This window comes from Lontra canadensis, unplaced genomic scaffold (assembly GCF_010015895.1).
Source record: "Lontra canadensis isolate GAN:19392208 unplaced genomic scaffold, GSC_riverotter_1.0 scaffold9, whole genome shotgun sequence".
Classification (NCBI taxonomy): Eukaryota; Metazoa; Chordata; class Mammalia; order Carnivora; family Mustelidae; genus Lontra; species Lontra canadensis.
The window spans coordinates 35,576,450-35,586,448 of NW_022631003.1; positions in this window are offsets into that span (position 1 = coordinate 35,576,450).

Here is a 9,999-nt window from a genome sequence, read left to right on the forward strand (position 1 = left end):
TGTTCTTCTATATCACTAATTCTTTCTTCTGCCTCATTTATCCTAGCAGTAAGAGTTTCCATTTTTGATTGCACCTCATTAATAGCTTTCTTGATTTCAACTTGTTTAGATTTTAGTTCTTTCATTTCTCCAGAAAGGGCTTTTATCTCTCCAGAGAGGGTTTCTCTAATATCTTCTATGCCTTTTTCGAGCCCGGTTAGAACCTTGAGAATTGTCATTCTGAACTCTAGATCATCATATTACCAATGTCTGTATTGATTATTCCCTAGCCTTCGGTACTGCTTCTTGTTCTTTTTTTTTTTTTTGTGGTGAGTTTTTCCGCCTTGTCATTTTGTCCAGATAAGATTTGCATTCTCCCCCTCTGGAATTCCTCTGTTCTACTTGGTGAGTGAAGTTGGTTTTGGCTGGGTTTCTTGTTGATCTTCTGGGGGAGGGGCCTGTTGTATTGATTCTCAAGTGCCTTTGCCCCAGGAGGAATTGCACCGCCCTTACCAGGGGCCGGACTAAGTAATCCGCTCAGGTTTGCTTTTGGGAGCTTTTGTTCCCTGAGCACTTTCCGTAGAGTTCCAGAGGACGGGAATGAAGATGGCGGCCTCCCAGTCTCTGGCCCAGAGGAGCCGAGAGCTCAGGTCCCACTCCTCAGTGTGCCCTCAAAGCAAAGCACCCAACCACCCCTGTCTCCCTGGCCTCTGGTCGCACTTGGAGGAAAGCGCCCAATTGCTCGCACTTGGAGAAAAGCACCCAGTTGCTTCCGCCTCCGTGGTCTCCGGCTGTGCTCCGAGCTCACCCAGCCTGTGCCCAGTTCAACGTAACCCTGAGCTGAGAGCTCACTCCTCGGCTTTGTTACTGTAGCCAGCTTCCCCGCTCTAATATCTTCGAGCTCTGCGACACTCAGACACCCCCAGTCCTTCTGTGACCCCGCGGGACCTGGGGTTATGCTGACCCCGGGTGGGCTTCCCCCCGGTTTAGCCTCTGGAGTGATGTCCCTCCATGGAGCAGACTTTTTTCTTTTTTTAAGATTTTATTTATTTATTTGACAGAGAGAGATCACAAGTAGACAGAGAGGCAGGCAGAGAGAGAGACAGAGGGAAGCAGGCTGCCCGCTGAGCAGAGAGCCTGATGCGGGACTCGATCCCAGGACCCTGAGATCTTGACCCGAGCTGAAGGCAGCAGCCTAACCCACTGAGCCTCCCAGGCGCCCCTGGAGCAGACTTTTTAAAGTCCTGATTTTGTGCTCCGTTGCTCCGCCGCTTGCTGGGAGCCGGACCCTCCCTCCGCGGTCTATCTTCCCATCACTTTGGATTCACTTCTCCACAGGTCCTACCTTTCAGAAAGTGATCAATTTTCTGTTTCTAGAATTGTTGCTCTTCTTCTCTTCGATTTCCTGTTGGATTTGTAGGTGTTCGCAATGGTTAGATAAGCTATCTAGCTGATCTCCTGCTACCTGATGTTGTCTCAGCCTGCTACTTCTCCGCCATCTTGACTCCTCTCCATGTTCTCTTCATTTTGGGATCTTCCACCACAACAGCCCCAGACAGCCCTCATCATGGGTGCTTCACAAATGTTGGCTGCGAACTGAGTTCACAGACAGTTTAATCCTACACGTTCCAGAACACTCAGTTCTAGGACTGTTCCCCACTTTGCCCTAATTTTTGTATTCTGCTATTACTTCATGTCTGCATTAGTCAGTTCTTTTTTCAACCTGATCCTATATTTTCTTCTGTTATTACCTTACTTTTCACAGGATGTGAGTCTTTCCCTCCTGATTTTATCATATCCTTACAGAGAGGCCCTGGGTGGCTTCTCCAGTGACTGACACAAGTGTATCACCCTCAGAAATTGTTCAACAAAAATGTGTTGAATGGAAGAATGAATTAGTGGATGAATGATTTAAAGAATGAAGGGACACATTTCTACCTGCTCAACTTCTTGGTCCTATAGGTAAGAACGCTTACAGTCATGTCATATTTAATTCCTTGTTTTCTCTCCACTTTCCAAATCAAACCAGTCACAAAATACTACTAAGAGATAATACTATATCTCTCTATATCTCTTAATTCATTCAGTGTGTAATGAAAAGACCTTATCCATCTTCCTTCAAACATAAAGGTAAACAAAGATGAATTATAAATGGTAAGGATAGCCTGTAACTGTTCCCTGCCTCTAAGGTAAATAAATCTGGTGGAGATGTCTGTGGGAGGTTGCATGTCTGTGTCCTTTTAACCTTTCTTTACTTCATTTTAATTTTTCCTTGTAATGTGTAAGATTATAAAGCAGAGATGCTTTTTTTTGTATTTAAGCAGCTCATTCACACGTTTATGAAATATTAATTATCAGAGTCAAAGAGGAATAATGCAACACGTAAATAACATTCACATTGGTTTTATTTATTTTTAATTTAGTTGAATGAAATAATTATTGGTCCTTTCTCTAAATACACAGACCTAGATGGAATTTTCTAAGGAGTTAGCAAGGGAAGAAGTGGGAAACAGTCCTTTGGGCTATTTTGAAAATGAAAAGATGCGGGAAACAGGTATAAGTAAGGACCCAACTATCCACCTAGCTCCCCAGTTGATAATTAAGAAACTAATTCCAGAGAAATACCATGTCTCTAAACACCATTTAAGTAAGGACATTTTGGGTTATTATCCTTTCAAAGCTCCAGGAGCATAATCTTAAGCTGTAACTAAGCAGATTTGGGTAAATAAATTGGGACATTTTGTTGTTGTTGTTGTTTGTTTGTAATATAATCACTAGTAGCTTAAAATGTTCATGACAACTGGTATAATAGTTATGAGGGTTTACTCATCCTTAATTGTTGACTGGCTGGGTTACCCTTAATCCTGGCATGATAAGGAATATCTCAAACTATAATCCATAAGAGGTGTACAAATCTGAGCCAATGTATGCCCATGATACACATGTATATATGTGAATGGGTACATTTCTGAACATGTAATTCTCTTCAGTTCGAATGTGCTCTTTATTTCAAAGGCTTATATTAATTTGTAGGATCAAGTCTTATCAACTGGAGATGAGAAAATACAGGTCTTTAGCCGTTGTCAGTAGTTCAGATCTCTCCTTCATTTCGTGAACGTCTGGTAGTCCACCGGGATCTGGACAAATGACAACTGAAGAGAGAGGAAGTCGTTCCAAACCATCCTTGCAACAACTAGCCAGGTGTGCGGGACAGAGGGCACATTTCTGGGGCATTGACCCAAAGATAATTTAATTAAAATAAATTAATGAAACCAGCTAAGTTCCGCTAGGTAATAAGGAAATATACAGTTGAACTAGAAAAGGGTCCTGAGAAGTTTTGTTTTTGTTTTTGTTTCTTGGGTTGGCTTTTTTTTTTTTTTCTCCAGCAAAAATATTTTTTAAACCATCAACTAAATACACAAGTGAATAACATTGATAGTAATTTTGCCCCAAAAGATTGGTCTAGCCAATCCAATAAATATCTCATTTTGTTCTTCCTTTGCTTCCGCCTGTGTTTAGCTTCTGATTTATAATTGAGGGTATAAGCTTCTGTCGCCCGAGGGGCGAAGTCACGTTTCTCCTCTGAGATTCATGCAACCTGAGGAGGGATGCCCTGGGCCCTGGAGGAAATACAAACAAACTGAAGCCCAAGGGTGATGAGGCTGCGGTGACAAGCTTCATTACTGTGCTCTTTCTGGGGTGTCGGCCAAGCAAAGGGCCCGTTACGCAGGAAGGACAAGCAGCCAGTGCATTGGACAGGCCTCATTTGAGAGCAACACCATGAGGGACAGTGGTCTTCTGGCTCAGGGAAGCTCCTGGCTTCTCTCAGAGATGCAGGCTCTCTAAAGTCTGGCCTCAGCCCAGTCTCTGCTATGAGGGAAACAATCCGAAATTCAAGGAGAACGTGGCCAGTATCACTTATTTCTATAAAATGAGGAGAGTGCACAAAATGACCCCCAAGGGCCCATGTAAGCCAGACCTTTCCCTTGCTTTGAAGTGCTTCCCTCGGGGGCACTGAGCCTGAGATCTGGGAAGGCTGAGGGTGTGGGTACAGGGAGTGGGTAGAGGATGGAAGGAATAGGACTCAGACATAGGGTGTCGTTCCCTGGTCACACTGGACCCTGTTTTCACTCAGATTCCTTATCTCTGTTGCTCTCCTCCTGCCAGGACTGTAGGCTTTCTGCTAAGCAGATATAAAAGGGTTTCCTTCAGGAGACTTAGCCCACTACTTTTTTGGGGGGTGATGAGTGAGAGAGAGAGAGAGAGAGAGAACACACAAGCGGGGGAGTGGCACAGAGAGAGAGAGAGAGAGAGAAAGAATCTCAAGCAGATTCTGCACTGAGCATGGAGGCTGACACAGGGCTCGATCCCACAACCCTGAGATCATGACCTGAAATGAAATTGAGAGTCGGAAGCTTAACCGACCTACCCCAGCCCATTACTTTCCTATTGATGGAAGAGGGTAGGAAATCCCTTAGAATGGACTCCTGGTGCTGTCTCATACCCTGAAAATACTGAGGAGCAAGCCAGAAGGTGTTGCTTCTTCAGAAGTTACGTCCCCAAGCGGAGGGTGATATTTCCACAAGAGAAGTGCAATGGCAGAGCTCCTAGGTCTCCACGTGGAATCAGGAATGGAGTCCATAAAGGAGCTCCAGGGATTGCCACTGGGAGACAGCGGTCCCTCCTACACGAAGGATCCACCTGCCGTTCAGTGGATTCATCACCGCACAGCAGGGAACCTGGAGTGCCCACATGGCCAGCTGGGCTGCAAATTTTGCAAAATGCAATCCTCTGGCTGCGTGGTCAGGCAGGAGGGGAGAGACACTGGCTCAACTCAATGGCCCTCGACAGACCCCTCCTGCTCGGTCTCTCACATGGGGTTTCAGACTGGTTTCTGGATGCCCCAGGTCAATCATACTTTAATGCTGCCTGGAAGGGTCTCAGTCTAACTGAAAAGTTTTTTTTTTTTCCTTGGGATTCTTTTCCCTGCCCTACCTTCATATTATTTAAGACAGTGTCTCAAAGAGTATTTTGTAGAATTTGCATGAGAATCACCCCTCAATTACTTGCTTAAGATTCTGTTTGAGAACTGCTGCTCAAAGACAGGAGTTATTGACTCTGCATATGACAATAATCTAAAAAACAAAACAAAACAAAAAAACCTTTAAAAAAAAAAATCTCTCTTTTCTGGGCCACATATCCGGAGCTTGGGATTTGATTGGTCTGATTTAGTTCCAGGCGTCTGTTTGATATTAAGGTTTCCCTCGGTGACTTGAGTGTGTAGTCAAGGTTGAGAAGCCCTGAGTTCAGGGGTCCTCCACCCTGTTTGGGTGGAGGGGTGCTGCATGAGGCAGGAATAGTGAGGCCTGCCGGTAATCAGGAAGAAGGACTCCAGTGTGCGTGAAGTGTCTGTTAAAGAGGTATGGGCCAGTTCCTGAACTCAGACTCCATCCCTGCTACACTTTCTGAGGCGCAGTCTCTCTCTTCCCTTCCAGGGAAGGAGGGCTTCCCAATGTCACTTCTCTCAAGGATTCTCAAAATTTAGTGTGCACAAAAGTCACCTGACAGAATTTTACGGAAATGCAGATTCCCAGACCTTATCCCAGAGGTCCCGATTCAGTACCTCTGGCATGTGGCTAGAATATCTATGTTAACAACTATTAAAGTTAATGATGATTATATAGAATTTTGATGAAGGTGGTCAAGGGACCATCACACTTTGATTAACACTGTCTTGTCCTTCACACCAAAGGTATAATCTGCTACTCTTGGGGAGTTCTCTGTCTCAAATTCTGTCTCTCTGCCAACTTGTGTCTGACCTCTCTGTGCCTCAGTTTCTCCATCTGGCAAAATGGAGGAGATAAAAGTCCTTGCTCTATGGAGGTTGTGAGGATTCAAAGAAGTTAAAACAGAGGTCAAGTTTATGGCCTGAGGCAACCAGATGACCGAATTGGGTAGCTTTGAGAATATCTCCATGTAGTTAGCTCTGAACTTCTAACACAGCAGTAACCCAACCAGTTCCAGATCCTCATTAGGCCTTAGCCTGCCTTCCCCATTTCTCCACCCACTCTAGACACCCCAAACATTGTTAGAAGAAACTTTATTTCTATATGACTTGTGAAGAAAGACTGAAGCATGCTGAAATTGTACTTTACAAAGAATTTCCTCCAGAGGATATTAATGTTCTAAATATGGTCGAATGGTGACAATTTGTTATTAAATCTTATTAGACTCCATTAGTCACTTCCAATCTTCTGGTTAAACCTCCATCTTTTTTTAAGTTAGCTCTGTGATGACACCCAGTGGCCAAAATGTTAACTAACCACTGAGTATGGTTTTGTTTTGTTTTGTTTTGTTTTGTTTTTAAATACATGAAGTAATTTTTTCTCAGCATACAAATATTTAATACTGCATCTAATTTGTCTTTAAAATTTCAAAAGCATGAAACAGTCCTGCATTAGGAATCTCATCGATGAAGTGTGGGCAAACCAAAACATTTTAGTAGTATTTTTAGTAGTAGGACTTACCCCGGCCAGTTCAGGCAGACAAAGCACAGCAGGTCGGGGATGGTGACATTCCTAACCAGAACTCTTAGACTTGGAGAAAGGGATTCGTAGCAGTACGTCATTGTAAACAAACAAAAGTCACAGGAGAATTTAACGGAGACTGTTAAGATGTCACCATAGTCCCACCTGGCACTTTAAATAATGAGGAAATGATGAACCATTCAGGTAACAGTAATTACTTTACTAGCTCTCATCCCACACTGGCATGGATGTGTTCTGTTTATTCTTTCATTGATTCACTCAGGAAATATTTCACAGAGAGGCAGACTCTCAGAGGGAGACCAGTGGCCAGGAGGTTTATGAGGGGGTGCTCTGGGATAATGCCTGTAGAAGGGAAAAGGAGAAGGGAGGAGTGGGCAGAGGGAGAGAGGGGCTGCCATGCAGTCTGAGCAAAGGCTTCAGCTGACCCAGCAGGGAGCTCTGAGGCCAGCGTGGCCCTTCAGTGTCGCCTCTTATTGGGGCATCATCGCCTCTGTCTAGCTGCTACTAGGATATGGGCTATCCCTGGGGAGCAGGTGCCCGTGGCTGAAGAAGCTTTTAGCTGAAGCAGTGCTGCCGCGGTCTGATAGCTGAGGCTTGTCTGCTGACAGTCCTCCCGGCAGTGGGGGGACTCAGTCCTCCAGGCTCGAGGGGCATCTGCACGATCCATCGCAACCCCCACGACGCTGAAGCCACACAATGCCAACAAGATAGCTAGGCTTTCTGACTTTGGGGAACTTACAGATACGCATTAAACCAATGAACGAACCGATAAATCTCAAGAAAGCCTGGGCTTTAAGAGAATACCTAGCGGGGACGGACATAAGAGAGAAAGGCTGGTGCCTGGCTCTCTGCTAGTTTCCTCCGTAGAGTAGAGGTGCGGGGAGGGTACAAAGGAGAGTGAAGACGCTTGGACTGGGAAGCCATTACCTTAGCCCGTGAGCAGTTTGGCATCCCTGTAAGTTTTTACAAAGGGAAGAGCGAGAGCAAAGTAGACAAGTAAGCTGTTCATATAACAGACTGGATTCAAAAGACATTGTGAGGTTCGAAGTGGACACTGGATCGAAAATTTTTTTGAGAAGTCACTCCGCATTTGGTCCTAAATTTCCGGTCTCATTTCTCACTGTCTCGCTCTGGATCCTGTAGGGCCTGTATACCACGGATCTCTCCCATTCTCGGAACACCCTATGCTAATCCCACTTCTCCGCTATTATCCTTTGACACCAATGGCATTTTCTGAAGTCCTTCAGGCCCAGCTTGAGTTTCACCTCTTCTTGAAAAGCTTCTCCTGTTTCAAGCCCTTTAAAGGTCTCTCTCTACCCTTATTCTGAGTAAGCCACAAGACCCTGCATGACCTGGTTTCTGTTTATTTACCTCTCATCCTATTCCCTTGTATTGTCTGCCAGCCTAGGTGGTGAGCTAGGGTCTTATTTATCTTTTTCTTCAGGGACTATCACAGTGTCTTTAACATGCTAGATCCTTCGTTGCTGAGTTGAAAAGATGTAAATCATCCTCACAGATGAAGTTACTTTATTGATAGCTGTTCTCTTTCTAAGAACTATAGAGTCTAATGAAGAGGACTGACTTCTCAAGCTCATTGATGTACAAGGAGATGTAAAAGACTTCTGCATTATGATTTTGTAGCCAAATTTTCCCAGAGTCCTAAATACCTGTATTTATCACAAATGAGGCATATATGTCTTCTATGTAAAATATTTCTTCTTCTAAGTTAAACATCAGTACATCTGGCAGCTAAAGAGAAGAACCATAGAGGCAATCTATTATAATCCCCTTAGTTCATAGTCAAGTAAATTAGCTTGTCAGTGTCAAATGATTTGAAAATGTTACTTAGCTGGTTTGTGACAAAGTTGAAGCTAAAACACAAATGTCTTAATTGCTAAATCAATCGTCATCATCATCATGAACAACAACATTTAGAAATCTTGCATTAGCCAGGTACTTCTCTAAATATGCTACTTATATTAGCTGTTTTAATCTTCACAATACTCCCAGCAGTAAAGAAGCTAAGGCACAGAGAGGTTGGCTAACTTGCCCAAAGGGCAAAATGCATAATAATACCCTCAAACAGATATTTTTCCAGCTTCTCCAAATACCAAGTCCAGACATATGGACAATTACAGTAGAATAAAAATAGAATTCCTTCAGAGCTCCTGGGTGGTGCAGTGGTTAATGTCAGACTCCTGGTTTTGGCTTGGGTCCTGATCTCAGGGTCATGAGATTGAGCCCCATATTGGGTTCCGCACTGAGCACAGAATCTGCTTGGGATTCTTTTTCCATCTGCCCCTGCCCCCATGCGCTCTCTCCCTCTCTCTCTTTCTTTCTTAAGTGAATAAGTAAATCTTAAAAAAAAAAAAAAAAATAGAGGGCAACTGGGTGGCTCAGTTGGTTAAGCATTTAACTTGGGCTCTGGTTATAAGCCTTGGGTCCTAGGATTGAGCCCTGCTTTGGGTTCCCCGATCAGCAGGGAGTCTGCTTCTCCCTCTTCCTCTGCCCTCACTGCGCTTGTGCTCTCTCTCTCTCTCTCAAATAAATAAATAACATCTTAAAAAAAATAGAATTCTTTCTACCAGGAAGTAGACTCTTACTCCTGATGGCTTGATCTGGGTTTGATGGTCAGCAACTTGCCTCACTTTGACTGTAATCACTGTGGATAGATCATCCAAACAGAAAATAATAAGGAGACAGCAGACCTGAATAAAGCTATAGAACAAATGGACCTAACAAACATATACAGAATAGTCTATCCAGTAGCACAGGGTGCACATTCTTCTAAAGCACACACGGAACACTCTCTAGGAGAGAGAATATGTTTGTCCACAAAGCAATCATTAACAAATTTAGAAATATTGAAATCCTATCAAGTATTTTTTTCTGACTATGTTGGTATGAAAGTAGAAATCAGTAACATAAAGAAAACTAGAAAATTCACAAATACTTGAAAATTAAGCAACACCTTCCTGAGCAACTAATGAGTAAAAAAAGAAATAAATACCTTAAGACAAATGAAAATGGAAATGTAACATACCAAAACTTATGCAACTTATGCAATGCAGCAAAAGCAGCTCTAAGAGGGGATGGGTATAACATATAGTGTATAAAGTGTTTCTTACTGCCTACATTAAGAAAGATCTCAAATAAACAAACTAACTTAGGCTTCAAAGAATTAGAAAAAGAAGAACAAACAAAACCCAAAGTTAGAGGACAGAAATAATAAACATTAGAGCAGAAATAAGTGAAGTAGAGATTAGAAAGACAATAGAAAAAAATCAACAAAACTAAGAGTCAGTTCTTTGAAAACAAACAAAATTGACAAAACTTTAACTAGACTAACCAAGAAAAAAAGAGAGAGGACTCAAGTAGAATTATAAATGGAAGAAGAGACTTCACAGTTGACACTAGAGAAACACAAAAGATTATCAGAGACTACTCTGAGCAACTACATGGTAACAAATTG